The following is a 17,850-nucleotide window of genomic DNA, read 5'->3' on the forward strand; positions in this document are numbered from 1 at the left end:
ATTGATTTCTTTGTCTCCAGTCCCCCCACTGCCCCCCCCCCCCAGCACCATCTTCTCAGGCTGTATTTTTCCTTGAGAATGCAGAACATCTGAGCGGAGGGAATTCCCCCCCCCCAAATTAAATACAGTCTATTTAGTAGGACTTAGGACAGACTTATATGCCCCCAACAACCTGGCTCCTCATTTTACCCACCTTGGAAGGATGGAAGGCTGAGTCAATCCTGAGCTCGTCAGGATTGAACTCAGTGGGCAGAGTTGGCCTGCAGTACTTCATTCTAACCACTGAGCCACCATGGCAAGGAAAGAAGGAAGGGAGGGAGGGAGGGAGGGAGGGTGGAAGGAAGGAAGGAAAGAAGGAAAGAAGGAAGGAAGGAAGGAAGGAAGGCAATAACACTAGCAATAGCCCTTAGACATTTACAGCCCTCTCTGAGTGGTTTACAGAGTCAGCCTATTTGCCCCCAACAATCTGGGTCCTCATTTTACCTAACTCAGAAAGGACGGAAGGCTGAGTCAACCTTGAGCCTGGTGGGATTTGAACTGCCAAATTGCAGGTAGCTGGCAGGCAGCAGAAGCAGCCTGCAGTACTGCACTCTAACCACTGCGCCACTGAGGCTCATTAAGCTGTGGGAATAGCAAGAACCCAGCTGAGAAGGGGTGAGGTGGGTAACGAGAGGCGCTCCCAACCCATTAGAGCCCTGGAGAATTCAGGCTTTGGCTGGGGAGAGGATGTTGCTGGGATGGAGCTGCTCCAGAGTGCATCTTTGGCAAAAATGGTTTAATATGCAATGATATAACCTTATATAAGCTGATACCTGATATAAAGACCTGGAGTCTAAAACATATGTAGAACGGTCGCAGGAAATGGGTTTGGCCAGTCTAGAGAAAAGAGGGACTAGCGGGGACATGATAGCACTCTTCCAGTATTTCAGGAGCTGCCACAAAGAAGATTATTCACCAAAGCACCAGAGGGCAGGACAAGACACAATGTGTTGCGACCCAGCCTTCACAAGCAAAGTCTTTTATTCACACGGATAAACAAAAAAAGTTAAACGTTAGTAGCCCCAGCAAACCTGGGTTTAGCCAAGAAATCCAAATTGCTTGCTGTATACTACAAACAACCGGCCACTCCCAAATTCCTACTATTTACTTCCCAGCCAGGGAGGGGCTGACTATCACCTGAGAGCTAGCTTATTGCTTTCCTTTGCTCTCCTCTCCTCTCTGCACATACGCACATCTGGGATGGGCTCCATCTGTTCCTCCCCCTCACTCAGCTCAGCCGCCGAAGACAGCTGCCTCTCCACCTGGGGGAGGACAGACGGGCCCTGTCTGCCTCTGCCTGTGATGCTGGTTCCCTATCAGAGCCTTCCAAAGGCTCCAAAGCTGGCTCCAGCCCTCCCTCGACCTCCTCCTCATCTGACTCTGCAGCTAGTTCTGCTGGCAGATGACGGGCCACAACACAATGGATGGAAATTAATCAAAGACAGAAGCAACCTGTAATTAAGGAGGATTTTTCTAACAGTGAGGACAATTAAGCAATGGAACAGGTTGCCTTCAGACGTTGTGGGTGCTCCATCACTGGAGGTTTTTAAGAAGAGTTTTTAAGGTGATCGTCAATTCCCACATTGGAGGTCCTGATCTCAGAGCGCAGCCATGCTAATTCATGCAGTAGCCTAATTCCTAAGATCGCTGACCAAAGACAAGGGGATCTGTGAGAAGACAGACCTAATCCCTAAGATCGCTAGCTGATGATCTAAAGTAACAAGTGAAGATTAACTTTCAGCCTAATATATGTGAAGACAGATCTGGTTCCCCAAAATCACTAACTAAAGATCTGAAGAAACGAGTAAAGAGTAACCTTCTGCCAAAAGATTTTCATCTATACTTCCAACCTAATATATGCCCTCTTCCTATACCCCCCAGGACTATCCAAACAAAATCTTCTCCTCTTCCTCCCATTATTCTCTTCCTGCCCTAATTTTTCCCAATATAACTCTGTTTAATTGATTAACTGATCTTACTAAATGATTAATTAATTTTTACAATTATTTATCATTAGTGAGTAATATATTATTATAGATGATCATTGACTAGTGGTTATTGATTGGTTAACTATTTTGAATATTAGTATGATTAGTATGTTTAGTGCAAATTAATGATTAGGACAATTAGGATTAGTGTGTTTATTGATTAGTGTAATTAATTATTAGGGTGATTATTGATTAGTTTAATTGACTAGTGTGATTAGTATAATAGACTGTTTGGCATGATATTTCTTTATTGATTACCATAATACCTTGTTTGATTGAACAACCTAATCAATAAACCATCTCAACCATACCAGGAAAACAATGCAATGTCAAACCTCAACCTAGAAAGAAAGAAACCCCTACTAAAGAACCACAAGACTCTTGCTCTTGCCTTATTTGTAAGGAATCTTTAAAGGAGAATGAAGATTACATCAAATGTTCTCTTTGTAACAACTACGCTCACCATAATTACTTAGGATTACACATGCAAATGGCTCTATTCCTAAAAACATCCGCCAATACTTTTCCATATTTCTGTCCACCATGCAGACCCAAACTAGAAAAATACATTACCCTACTTGAAAGAGTCGATACAATTGAAACATGTATAACATCCCTTGACACCATTGTAGCATCCCTGGACATTATACAAACTAGATTGGCAAATCTTGAAAAAAAAGAGACAGCACTAAAAAATGAATATCAAACATCTACAAACCATACCTCTACTCAACAACCGCAACCAAAACCCAATCCACAAAAAACAACAAATCCTACAAATAGTGATATCCCCATTCTCATCAAAGAAGCCGTTGAGCGTGAACGGAAGCGACCAAATGCCATCTTATTTGGTTTAGGGGTCAATGACAATGATGATATCTCTAATGTTCAAAACATCATCAGAGAAAATCAAGCATCAACCATCTCCCCTGAAGAAATACTTGATATTTCCTGTGTTGGTCGTAAGCTTAAAAACAAAGACGGCTTGATGATCCCACGCCTCTGCAGGGTTGTTTGCAAAAATGAAACAAGCAAACGCAAATTCATTTTCTCAATAAATTCACTCACAAAGAGCAACAACAACCATAAGAACCTTTGTTCTTGCCCTGATCTAACCTTACAGCAATGTGTACGATCCCAGGAGCTACATTCTGCGCTCAAAAGATTATATAAATTAGGTAATACAAATCTATACATTGATTACCGTAGTGACTGTATCAAAAGCAAGAGCCACAACCCATGTCACAATATCCATCACCCAAGCATCCAATGTTAGGGATGCACGCCCTTTACTTCCTCCAGACCCACTACTTTTTATCTTAAATGCAAACTACTCAATGCAAGAAGCCTCGCAAATAAAATGCATGAATTCCTCAGCCTTCTAAGCTCAGCCACATTTGACATTATATTTATCTGTGAGATAAATGCATCTTTCCCAGACTCCATTACCACCACAAGAGAATATCAAGTTTTTCGGTCAGATCACGAAATTCGTAGAGGTGGTGGAGTTGCTATATTCTATAAAAAGTCTCTAAATCTAAAAAAGATTCAGATTATACAAGAGCTTGCTCTTCCCGAGATCATCGTCTGTGAACTGTCCTTAAACACCTCAATCCGCTTCTTACTTTGCTATCGAGCCCCTGACTATGATATAATTCATGCAAACAAGCTAACTTCACTACTGACATGGGCTGCCTCCTGCCCACACCCTCTCATTTTTCTTGGTGACCTCAACTTACCTCTTATAAATTGGACACTAAGTGAATGTACATCTGAACCCATTCATACAACCCTGTACAATGCCATTACCACACTAGGACTGGAACAACTAGTAACCAACAATACTAGACTTAACAACTGCCTCGATCTCATCTTCTGCAATAGTTTGAATTCAATTTATGGAATACAAATTAAAGAACCCTTTTCCAACAGTGACCACAGCATGATTGACTTTTGTCTCAACATATGTCCACGCAAAAATCATCACAATGACGGAATTCCCAATTATAACTTCAAAAAAGGCAACTATGATCTTATAGACAACGATCTCTCATCTCTTGATTGGCAATTTCTATTCACTGGATGCAATACTGTTGAAGACTATTACAACATAGTTTTACTTGAAGTCAAAAGAGTAATCAAACTATATGTACCAATAACAACTCCAAAAACCAGAAAAAATAGATTACCCATAACAATAAGGAAGCTTCAATCCAAAAAGAAATCACTTTGGCGGAAAAACAAATCTGGTCACGTTGCCAACTTCAAAAGCTGATACAAAAATTTATGCCACCAGATAAAGACTGAATGCATCAATTATCACGTTAAACAAGAGGAAAACCTTATAGACACCAATTCCACCCGCACTTTCTACAATTTTGTAAACAACAAACTAAAAGACTCAAGGTCCATCCCACCCCCGAGAGAACCTAATGGTAAAGACTGCAATGATGACACCATTAAAGTCAACCTCTTTAACACATTCTTTGGCTCAGTATTTGTAAACAGCAATGGATCAGGCCCAGTATTTCCTAGTCAAACCACAGACAACTACAATGATCTAATACATATCGATTTTACGGTTGAAAAAGCACTATGCAATCTAAAACCATCTCTATCTATTGGACCGGATGGAATATGTGCCCACTTCTTTAAAAAGCTATCCACTGCCCTAGTCGAACCTCTAAGCATAATCTTTGAAAAATCTTTCAGGACCAGCTCCTTGCCAAACCTATGGTCACTAGCCACGGTCATCCCCATCTTCAAAAAGGGAGACCCAGCCTAGTTGAAAATTACAGACCAATCTCTTTATGCTGCGTCACCTGTAAAGTCATGGAATCCATTATTAACCAACCCATTATCCTCCACTTAGAGACAAACAACCTACTCTCTAAAAAACAATTTTGTTTCAGAAAAGAACTATCATGGAATCTGCAACTCTTACACTGCAAAAACAAATGGACTACATAACTCGATCAGGGCAAAGCAATAGGCGCAATCTACATAGACTTCTGTAAAGCCTTTGATTCAGTGGTACATGACAAACTACTCCTAAAACTAAAATCTTACGGTATCTCTGGACACCTGCATAACTGGATAGAGGCATTCCTGTCAAACAGACAACAAATGGTCAAAATTGGGAGCGTCCTATCAAATTCTGTACCTGTCAACAGTGGTGTCCCCCAAGGCAGTGTTCTAGGACCAACCCTCTTCATACGCTACATAAATGACCTCTGTGATCATATTAAGAGCAACTGCGTTCTCTTCGCTGATGATGTAAAGCTAGTCAACACCACAGACAATACTGCTACCCTTCAAAAAGACCTCGACTATGTATCAGAATGGTCAAACAAATGGCAACTTCAAATCTCAATAAATAAATGCTCTGTCTTACATACTGGCAAAAAAAAAATCATAAAATAAAATACAAGCTGAATAGTCAAGACCTTGTTGAGGATCCAAACTCTGTTAAGGACCTTGGAATACTCATCTCTAATGATCTAAGTGCTAGAGCCCACTGTAACTACAAAGCCAAAAAGGCATTAAGAGTTGTTAACCTAATCCTGCGTAGCTTTTTCTCTGGTAATATCACACTACTAACTAGAGCATACAAAACATTTGCTAGACCAATACTCGAATACAGCTCATCAGTCTGGAACCCACATTACATATCTGATATTAACACAGTTGAGAAAGTCCAGAAATATTTCACGAGAAGAGTTCTCCACCCTTCTACTTGTTGTAGAATACCTTATGCCACCAGACTTGAAATTCTAGACCTAGAAAACCTAGAACTTCGCCACCTTCGGTTCGATCTAAGTATAGTAAAATCATACGTTGCAATGTCCTACCTGTCAATGAATACTTCAGCTTCAACCATAACAACACAAGAGCAAACAATAGATACAAACTCAAGGTTAATCGCACCAAACTTGATTGCAGGAAATACGACTTCAGCAACAGAGTGGTCAATGTCTGGAATACTCTACCTGACTCTGTGGTTTCTTCCCCAAACCCCAAAAACTTTAACCTTAGACTTAGATTGACCTCACCCCTTTCCTAAGAGGTCTGTATGGGGCGTGCATAAGCGCACCAATCGTGCCTACCATCCCTGTCCTATGGTTTCTTTCTTTTTTTCTTATTCGTATCCATTTCATGTATTCATGACCATGTTTATACTTATACCTGTTATCTAATAATCGCTTGACTAAATAAATAAATAAATAAATAAATAAATAAATAAATAAAAAGAGACTGGACAGCCACCTGTCTGAAATGGTATAAAGTCTCCTGCTTGAGTAGGGGGCTGGACTAGACCTCCAAGATCCCTTCCAGCTCCGTTCTGATTGATCTTGCAAGATGGCCGTGTCACACTTGTGCTCACATGCATGTGGTTGGTTCAGGGATGAGGTGCAAATATTTTTACTACTGGTTCTGTGGCCTAGGTGGGAGTGGCTAGGTGGGTATGGCCATGTGACTGGGTGAGCGTGGCTTCTTTTTTATGCAGTACCATCCCTTCCCCGCTCCATTTTTTTTTTTTTTTGCCTTCTGGGCCTCAGGGAAGCCTTCTGGGCGAAGCAGTAAGGCAGCGAGAGGGATCCTGGTACAGCTGATATCGTCGGAACAGCTGATAGTTGGGAGGGGGGAAAAAAGAAAAATACTGGTGTGGCCAACCCAGTAGCTGTTTTTTTACTACTGGTTTGGCTGAACGGTAGCATTTTTTACTACTGGTTCACCCGAACTGGACCAAACCGGTAGAATACCAGCACTGGGTTGGTTGCATTCTCTGATTTCATAATGGCAGCTTCGATAGGAGCAGCTCTGACCATTTAGATTTCATTGGTCTGCATTTTAACCTTTGGCAGAGAGCCTCGCATTTCATGAAGTGGGGCATAGACATTGAAACGCTGCTGTTGATAGTCTCGAGGCTCTTTTCCATTGTGAACGGTACACTTCCCATGTCTGAGGCAGCCGGAGCAAGGCTTCATTGTGGCAGGAGGGCACTTATGCCCCACGGCTGGCTTCAGTGTACACCAATAAAAGAACGGAGCTGTACATTTTATGAGTGACTGGCACTGTGGAAGCTGACATAAAAATGATGGACGATGCCCTGAAAACACTAGCGGTGGGGACGCAGACTGATTATAGCAGAGAGGGAGGCAGGGGGCCATTCGGCTGGGAAAGAGAAGGAATTCATTAGTGGCATAAGAAATGGAGCAGAAAACAGCGCGGCAGACCAATTTTGGGCGCCAGGCTTTAAAGGAAGTTGGCAGGCAGAAAAAGGGCCACACAGGATTCTTATCAGAATATAGTATACAATAGATTGGCTTTATAAAAGACCCCTTCTTCATTCTGAGTATTGTGTTCAGTTTGGGCACCTCATTTAAAGGGAGGGCACAGGGAGTGGTGCGGTGGCCAAGAGGTGGAGCTCCCACCTCACAATCAGGAGACTGTGAGTTCAATTCTAGGGAGAGGCAGAGATTTCTCTCTCTGGGCACAATGAGAATAGATCTGCTGAACAAAACTCCGCATTGGCAACAGGAAGGGCATCCGGCCAGTAAACACTCCACTCCATTCAGTTACCCTGACTTCACCCCACCAAGAATTATGGAATTCTTAAAAGAAGACGATGATGACTCCCAACTTTGTGGTTGAAAGTAGATAAATCTGTTAATCTGTTAAATCGTGTGTGTGTGTGTTTGTGTAGGCACAGATGTCTGTTCGAATGAGGCAAAGAAGGCAGGTTGTTTGCTGAGAATTGGCCTGTTTGCAGGTCAGGATGGCGGCCACACTGCCTGGTTTCGATGTGGGTCCTAAGGATGAAAATAATATTGGAGGCAGAAAGCGGTTTCTCCATGGAATCTGCTTTGAGGAGATTTTCAGCAGTTGATTTGGGAATCATGATTTATCCTAAATTGGGGGGGGGGAACCCACCCATGAATTAATCGAGCCTCCTTCAACCTGGGGCTATCTGAAAGGTTTAAAGTCTATCTCCACCCATGAAGCTCGAAGGGAGGACGGTTGCTATAACCCAGAGAGCCCTAGCATTTTATTATTTATTTTATTTTATTATTTATTTTATTTTATTATTTATTTATTATTTATTGACTTTATTTTATTTTATTATTTTATTTTATTGCTTATTTTATTATTATTTATTTATTTTCTTTATTTTATTATTTATTTTAATTTACTGCTTATTTTATTTTATTATTTTATTTTATTGCTTATTTTATTTTATTTAAGGTGATCAACTTTTTTACAATGAAAAGGAGGACACAAATAAATTGAAGAAAAAAACCAAAGCCACTTGCGCGCGGCGCACTCTCTCAAAACAATTCTCCTGTGCGGAGTGCATGCGTCTCATAATCGCGTCTCGCCACACTGTAACGAGCCTTGACGAATCATCATGTGAAATACAAATACGTCACATCGCACACAACGGATCGGATCGGCATCAATCAAATACGGAGATTTACAGATGAGTCTTCAAATATCAAAAAGGAGGACAGGTAGGAGGAAACTTTTCAAGAGACGACAGAACTTACAAAAGAGGACTGTCCTCCCTAAAGGAGGACAGTTGGTCACCTTATTTTATTACTTATTTTATTATTTACCTTATTTTATTTTATTATTTATTTTAATTTATTTGTTATATGTAATTTAATATTATTTATTTTGTGATGTTGTTTATTTTATTCTATTGCTTATTTTATTTTACAGTATTTCATTTCAATCAAATTTCTGTACCACTCCTCCCATTTGTGTACCTCCGGGTGGTTTGGGGAGAGCTGGATAACTTTAGATACTCTTTCTCTGCAGCTCTCTCTTCCTCCACTTTGCCAAACCTCCCTTTTTTCTCAGATGGCTGAGCAGCCTGATGAATGGGAGGGCCGAGGCTTCCTCCGTCTCCTTCCGGCCTCAAGGACATTTCTGCCATAAAGCAGGAGGCTGGCTGCAAAATGACAAGGGGGCCATGGCACCGCAGGGCCTGCTATGAGGCTGATTTACGGCCTCTTGCTCTGAGAAGAATGCAGCAGGGCCTGTCAATTCTCTGGGCACGCAAGCTATGGCTGGGCCCCCTCAAAAAGGCAGCCTGGTCCATGTGGGCCTGTCAGGTGGCAGAAAAGGTCAAGGAAGCCAATCAAATAGAAGCATCTTCCTCAAGAGGGCAGCGATATCAATGGAGCTGGGTGTCAAAAAAGTCAAGATGGCAGCCATAATCATGTGATTGAAGACTTGACTCTATCTATCATCCATCCATCCATCCATCCATCCATCTAGATTATCTATCATTATCTATCTATCAATCTATCTAATCTAATCTATCATCTATCGAATTTCTTAACTGCCCATCTCCCGCATGCACAGCTAACCACGTTTTGAGCCCTGTGAGAAGGTCCTGTGAGAAGGTCAAGATAAAACCCAGGACCTATTTTGTGGCTATGTTGCAGAGGGAGGGGTACCTGCAGCTGATTCTTGGTGGGGACGGGACCAGGAGACGTGGACCAGGAGGTTGATCTACTTGGCAAGGGTAGAAAGATCCAGAAAGACTTCAGCAATAAAAGGCAGGCTTCTTGCAGTTCATGGCATCTTAGAACAGCAACCGGGCATGAAAGATGCAGACAGTGAGAAAGTTATTTTGAAACTCAGTGGATAAGCTCTGCTTTGGGACTTCCAGGGAAGAAATGGTGGGTTGAAGACAGCTCCATGGAAAATGTGGAGCCGATGTCTCTGGCAGAATGAAGAGACTGGCTCTCCGATAATTCCTCTCCAGACAAGGAGAAGACTTGAATAGAACAAGAATAACAGAATTGGAAGGGACCTTGGAGGTCTTCTAGTCCAACCCCCTGCTTAGGCAGGAAACCCTAGACCACTTCAGACAAATTGGTTATCCAACATCTTTTTAAAAACTCCCAGTGTTGGAGAATTCACAACTTCTGGAGGCAAGTTGTTCCACTGGTGAATTGATCTAACGGTCAGGAAATTTCTCCTTAGTTCTAAGTTGCTTCTCTCCTTGATCAGTTTTCATCCATTGCTTCTTGTCCTGCCTTCAGGTGCTTTGGAGAATAGCTTGACTCCCTCTTCTTCGGGGCAGCCCCTCAAATACTGGAAGAATTGCTCTCATGTCACCCCTAGTCCTTTTTGTCATTAAACTAGCTATGCCCAGTTCCTGCAACCGTTCATCGTATGTTTTTGCCTCCAGTCTGCTAATCATCTTGGTTGCTCTTCTCTGCACTCTTTCTAGACTCTCAACATCTTTTTTACACTGTGGTGACCAAAACTGGATGCTGTATTCCAAGCATGGTCTTAGCAAGGCCTTGTAAAGTGGTATTAAACCTTCACATGATTTTGATTCTATCTCTCTCTTAATGCAGGCTAGAACTGTGTTGGCTTTTTTGGCAGCTGTCGCACACTGTTGCCTCATATTTAAGTGATTGTCCACTAGGACTCCAAGATCTCTAGTGGACAATTACTTAAATATGAACTAGCAGTGTGCTACAGCTGCCAAAAAAGCCAACACAGTTCTAGGCTGCATTAACAGAAGGATAGAATCAAGACTGAGTTCACCCAAAAGTATTCCAGATTGCTGCTGCTTGCAAAGATACTGCAAGATAGTGGTGCCCTGTGGATTTGGAGTTCTGAGAGCCAAGGGAATAGCCATTCTGCTCAAATCACAATTGATGCCTATGAAAGAACACTACATTTGTATACCGTATTTTTAAAATAACTTTTTGAAATTGCTTGTTAATTGCTTTTCAGCTATTAGGACTTTTTAGATTGACAGTATTGGCTTCGTTTCCATAAATCCTTCATGAAATAAGTTTTAAATACAAGACTTACATGGGCCCAGAATCCGGATAAGTTAAAATAAGATTTTGAAATTAACCATACAGAATTCTTCCTGTGGGAAGATGCTTTTGTCTTAAATTCTTCAAAGAAAAACATAAAAATTAAAAATTGGGCACTAGAGGGAACTAGGAAATGATTCAAGGATCACAAAAAAGAACATTCAAATTCAACTTAGAAACACAGAACAAAGCAAAATATTTTAACATTGGACATATTGAAGGATATATTTCAACATGGGACCCAGAAGTTGATTTTAAGAGTGTTTGCCTCTATAGATAGTCCATATTTAAATATGTTATTGAAGAAAAATTAAATTTTACCTGACAAGATTGAAGCTGATTTGAAAGTGGATTTAAAAATGGCAGGTTATCTGAATGACGTGGGAAAAGATATTACTCTGGACAAAAAGAAAAAAGAAACTAGCTGATGTCTTAATAATTAAAAGAAATGTTCAAATAACAAACTAAGAGAGACCTGGATAATTTTCCTGTACAGTATCAGTTAAAAAAAAGGCCTATTAAAGCTTTGAAGAATTTTGTGAGAAGGGACAAAGAAAAAAAATGAAAAGAAATAGGATTCTAGGACATTATTTGAAAGAATCAGAGTTCAAGAGTTTAGAAGTAAAAGGAAAGGTTTAGTTTGCATTAATTTTTTATAGCTGTAATTGTAACTCTTAATAACATTACCATAATCTTTGCTTTGAATTATGAGAGGTAGAACATAACACAGTTGGAAGGGACCTTGGAGGTCATCTAGACCAACTCCATGTATGAGCAGGAAAGGTCTCACTTTGGTGAGCTACTATGCTGCCTCTCCCCCACACACATAGAGCAAGAGTCTACAGGTGTTTATTCAACCCCCCCAGGTCCTTGGAAGGCACCCCCATGGCACAGGTCCAGATTCCGAGCTCAGTAGGGCAAGAGCCACTGGGTAACTGAAAGCAGCCCATGATTCAGATAGGTCAGGAGACCCAAGCACACAAGGCATGGAACTGGGACCATTGCTCCAGCAACACCCAAGTCCTCAGGATGGCATTAAGTAGCCAACACCAGTGCAGCTCTTCATGAGAGGTGAGGTTGCCTCCTCACATGCAGCCTAGCTGACCAGCATTGTGCCTGTCTCCTCTCTGCTCTACGTGTTCTTGATCAGGAGGAAGTGTGGACTCCACCTCCTCCTTATTGCTAGTGGGGGGCAGTTGCTTCTGGTCCTCACCTGGAGTCTCTTGGCCAACTCGCTGCAGCTTCCCTCACTCAGTCTCAGCCTGTCGCTGGTCAGAAGACCCAGCTGAGGCTGTTCCATCAGGCCTGCACTCTCCGAACCCCGATCCTCACCAATATTTGGCTCCATGCTTTCCTCTGCCAACTGAAATGCACCCTCCTCTGAACTCTCATCTGGAGATGGGTCTGGAGCAGGGGTGGGATGCTACTGGTTCTGCCCAGCTCTATAGAACCGGTAGCTCTGAAGAGCAGCAGACACCGATCTGGTTCTGTGTCTGCTGCTGTTTGGCCCACCCGCCTGCCTGGATGCTTACCTGTCCTTTATTTCCTGCTTTTTCAAACTCAGCTGCTTTGTGCGGCACAGCTGAGGTTGAAAAAGCAAGAAAAAGCGCCTTTTCAAATGCTGTGCACCTGCGCGCAGCGCTTTTCAGCTGTCCGGGCAGCGCAGCTTATGATGTTTTACACACACAAAATGTAATCACCGAACTGGTAGTTACATCAGTTGAATCCCACCCCTGGTCTGGAGGAAACTAATCAAGGAGAGAAACAACCTGGAATTAAGGAGAAACTTCCTAGCAGTGAGGACAATTAACCAGTGGAACAGCTGGCCTCCAGAAGTTGTAGGTGCTTCACTACTGGAGGTTATTAAGAAGAGACTGAACAGCCACCTGTCTGTGGTATAGAGTCTCCTGCTTGAGCAGGGGGCTGGACTAGATGACCTCCAAGATCCTTTACAGTTCTATTCTGATTGATTGACTGATTCCCTAAACAACATCTCTTTCCCCTGTCCCCCAAGCTCATTCCTACATACCTCGAAGTTGAAAAACTCAGGTTGAAGAACTGAAACTGGTAGACTGAAGAAACTTCTTGAATGAGAAATGAAATACTTTTAAAGAAAAAGCAGAAAGTCCTGTTATGCCTCTTGAAAAAAGCACCTTTGGGACAACCATGACCTGGAGGACCCAGAATCTCCATAGATAAGTAACATTCTTGCAGGTTAAAACCATCATTGACCTCCTGGACCAAAGGTCTTCAAACTTGGCAAGTTTAAGACTTGTGGACTTCAACTCCCAGAATTCCTGAGCTAACATGACTGGAGGAGGGATTCTGGGAGTTGAAGTCCACAAGTCTTCAAGCTGTCAAGTATAAAGACCCCTGATTTATGTTAAGCTGCACTCGGGAGAAAAATCTGACAAGAGGCAGAAGATTGGCTACATCATTTTTACTTCTGTGTTTAACAACTAACCAATTGGTCACAAGAGAGGAAGTTCATTGTTCCGTGTTCATTGTTTAACATTGATCTATGTGCAACAGGATCCTCTCTGAAATCCTTTATTTGATGATTCCCTTATTATGGTCAGTGCCCAGGATTCCACTGAAGGAAAGTAGAAATTAAGACTTACAAAATAAAAGATAATGAAGGTAAACTACAATAACAGGGGAGAGCTGTCAAATCAAATTGTCTTCCTATGCATTAAGGGCTGACACTGCCAGCTTAATAGCCATCATTAGTGACGTGTCCTGCGAAAAGATATAATTCTGCAATTTCCAATTAATTAATCTTCTCCACATTGATTAAAAGTTATCATCCAGGACCAAGGGGGGTGAGAAAAAATACAGGTGTCAAAGAGAAAGAAAATGTGCTGGTTTCCACTTTAATCACACCAACTTCACTCACTTTGTGCCACTTGGAAAATAACCCTTAGAAATTTAGATTGGACTCTAAGAGGGAAAAAAGAGAGTTTTACGGGCTTAAATTGGCATCAGATTGCAACTGGGTGTGCTAACCTTTGCTGCAAATGTTAAGAGTGTCCAATATAAGCATCAAAGAAAGACGATTAACACAAACTATTGTACAATATTTTTAATTTCACATGCCAGCAAACTAATTTTTACGTTCATCCTGTGCAGATTAAAACTTTACCTGGAAGGAGATGTCCTTGGATTTAGAAAAGATTGAGAGACTTGAGATATTAGTCTGATATGTGCCAGATAATCGAGAAAGGGAAGTCAGTATGCACTTCATTGGTTATAGCAATAGCAATAGCACTTATATCGCATCACAGTGCTTTTACTGCCCTCTCTAAGCCGTTTACAGAGTCAGCCTCTTGCCCCCCAATGGGTCCTCATTTTACCACCTTGGAAGGATAGAAGAAGGATCAAACTGCTGGCAGTCAGCAGAATTAGCCTGCAATATTTCATTCTAACCACAGGGAGGGAAGAAGAGAAGGGAAGGGAAGAAGGAAGGAAGGAGAAAAGGAATAGCAAAAGCACTTAGACTTATATACTGCTTCACAGTGCTTTCCAACCCTCTCTAAGCAGTTTACGGAGTCAGCCTCTTGCCCCCAACAATCCGGATCCTCATTTTACCCGCCTCGGAAGGAGGGAAGGCTGAGTCGACCTTGAGCCGATGAGAATTGAATTGCCAAACTGCAGCCAGAAGTCAGCAGAAATAGCCACCCTGACGCATAGAAACCAATGAAGTGGTTATTGTGCCAATCATGTCAAGCTGTGAAATGTGCTTAGAAAAATGGGTATCCCAGAATTGTCCTTATGCAAAATCTATATCTGGTGTGGAGGAAATAGTGAATGGCCTTGGGAGACAGTGGGAAGACCCGTTACCAAGGCAGTGATGACACACGCGAGGCTTAATTTTGAAAACCCACTTGAGTAAATGTGTCAGGCAGGCTCTTCCCTTATTCACACACAGATAAAGGGAAGGAAAGCACGTTCAGGCTCAGCTGCTGTAGCTGTTGTAATAAATCTAGTTTTGGATGGTGTGGCAAAGATTTGAGAATAGATCAGGAAGCCACCAAAGAGACAGAATGTGGCAGAACAGACTGGTTCCAGTTGACAAAAGAGAGGGACAAGACTGTACAGGTAGTCCTTGACTTACAACCATTCATTTTGTGACCGTTCCAAGTTACAACAGCACTGAAAAAAGTGACTTAGGAATGTTTTCGCACTTTATGACCATTGTAGCATCCCCATGGCCAGGGGACTGGAGGCTAAAACAGATGATGACCAGTTGCAGGAACTGGGCCTGGCTAGTCTAGGGAAGAGAAGGACCAGGGGGCATAGGAGCAGTCCTTCCAGTATGTGAGGGGCTGCCACAGAGAGGAGGAAAGGGGTCAAGCTATTTTCCAAAGCACCCAAAGGCCAGACCAGGAACAATGGATGGAAACTGAACAAGGAGAGATTCAACCTGGGAATAAGGAGACATTTTCAGACAGTGAGAACAATTAATGGATGGAACAGAAATTGCCTTCAAGTTGTGGGAGCTTCATCCCTGGAAGCTTTCAAGAAGAGACTGGACTGGCCATCTGTCAGAAATAGTGTAGGGCAGGCTTGTCCGACCGCGGCCCGTGGGCCAAATGCGGCCCAGGTCGCCTCGTAATGCGCCCACTGCCCACCCCAACCTTCTGGCAAGAGCCAGCGAGGAGGAGGAGGAGAGGCAGGCGCGAGGCGGGGCGGCGAGCGCCACGCCAAGCAGCAACAGAAAAGGCAGGCGCCACCTTTGCTGCTTCTGCTGCCGCCGCTGCCGCCGCCGCGGCTTCTGCCCCTGCTGCCGCTGCTGCTGCTTCTGCCCCACCGCCGCCGCTTCTGCCCCCCGCCGCCGCCGCTGCCCCGCCGCCGCCGCTTCTGCCCCCCCGCCACTGCTGCTGCTGCTGCTGCACGAGCCTCCCGGTCCCCGCCTTCCAGTCCTGCCGCATCCAGCCGGGCCATTTGCAGGAGGAGAGGTAGGCGCGAGGCGGGCGACTTTCTTCCCCCCTCCCCCCACAAAATTTGGCTGGAAAATTAATAAAAATAAATAATTTTTAATAAATAATAAATAATAAATAATAAAAATAATTTATAATTTATTATATAATTTTATAATATAATTATTTTATAATAATTTATTATATGTGCGGCCCAAACCAAATTTTCATCTTCTAATGTGGCCCAGGGAAGGTGAAAGGTTGGACACCCCTGGTGTAGTGTCTCCTGCTTGGATGGGGGTTGGACTAGATGACCTCCAAGGTCCCTTCAACTCTCTTAATCTGTTAAATCTGCTAAATAAGAACAGAATTGGGAGGGCCTTGGAGATCTTCTAGGCCAGCCCCCTGCTCAGACAGGCTGTCCCATTTCTACTTAAAAACCTCCAGGGATGGAGCACCCTTCCTTTACAGCCATGTGATCCATGCGTCAACTCTAGTGATTATCCTAATACCTGTGGCCAAAAGGGTCCTAAAATTAGATGTGATTCACTTAACAACTGTCTCCTTCAGCAAAATCTGGTCCCAATTATCGTGGTTAGTCAAGGACTACCTGTACTGTTTTTTTTTATTTCCGATATCTCTGCCCGTTAAGCAAATTGCAGGAGCTTTTGAGATATTTTATTAATGCCTGCTTGAAGGCAAGGCCCTTTCCTGCAAGGCCCCCGGTCTCTTGGCTTATCAGGGTTGCCACCTGTCAGAAATGGTGTAGGGTGTCCTGCTTGGGTTGGGGTTGGACTAGATGACCTACAAGATCCCTTCCAACTCTATTAATCTGTTAAAACACTAGAAGGCAAGATAGGAAGCAATGGATGGAAACTAATCCAGGAGAGAACCAACTCAGAGCTAAGAAGAAACCTAAAAAGATTTGTCTGAAATGGTACATGATCTCCTGGGGGTTGGACTAAATGACCTCCAAGGTCCCTTCCAACTCAGTTACAGCAGTGAGGGCATCACCATCATCACCTTGGAAGACCCTAAAGCACAGAACCTCTGGGTGAAAACACTAAGATACTAAGCTGGCAGGAATAGCCAACACCCTAGAAGATAGGCTGAAGATCCAGATGGATCTTGACAGACTTGAACCCTGGGCCCTATCTAACAAAATGAAATTCAATGTAGAGAAAAGTCAAGTCTTACACTTAGGCAAGAAAAACCAAAAGTGAGAGCAATCAACCCATGGAACAAGCTTGCCTTTGGAAGTTGTGGGAGCTTCGGAATTCAAGGTTTTAATTATGCTATCAGCTTCTGTTTGCTTCTGGCTGGAGGCCAAGTCTGTTTCTCCTCCTGATAGCCCAATCTCTGCCATGGCTGCCTGAGTTTCTCTCCACACACCCCAGATATCAGGGAGCGATTGGAGAAGCCGGGACCCAGGACCCCGGTAATTGATTTATTATGAGAGTCAGGGCCCTGGCAGTTACATCCAATTAAATCATGAGTCTCGAGCCAAACTTCCAAAACTTCAAAAGGATTTATTGGGAGTTAACATGTCCGGCACTGCCTGGGTGTAGCTGACTCTGAGTCACATCATTTATTATCACCTTAACCCTGGTTTCCCTCTACCCCTGAGTGTATCATAACCCATATTCTCCAATGGGACACATCCATGGCCAAGAGTCATCAATCAGGCTCTCCAGTTAGAATTTTGCATGGCAGAAACTTCGGTCGCCTAGAAACTATCTTTGAAAACATTTATGGAATGCAAGTTGCCACACTGCTCCCCCTCCCTTTCTGTTGGCAACTCTAAAAAGACCATAGAAATATTTTATGAGTTGACAGATCACTTGAGACTTTCAAGAAGAGATTGGACTGCCATTTGTCAGAAATGGTGTAGGATCTCCTGCTTGGGTAGGGGGGTTGGACTAAATGACCTCTAAGGTCCTTTCCAGCTCTGTTAATCTGTAATCTGTAAATGTTCCCATCTCTCTGTGTCATTGCTAAAGGTTGACATTTACTTGAAGGTACATCACCAATTGGTATAAATAATGCAGAAGT

The sequence above is a fragment of the Notechis scutatus genome, chromosome 13 (genome assembly GCF_049901735.1).
Source record: "Notechis scutatus isolate UNSWTSFEM ecotype Mainland chromosome 13, rNotScu1.2, whole genome shotgun sequence".
In the NCBI taxonomy this organism is placed as follows: Eukaryota; Metazoa; Chordata; class Lepidosauria; order Squamata; family Elapidae; genus Notechis; species Notechis scutatus.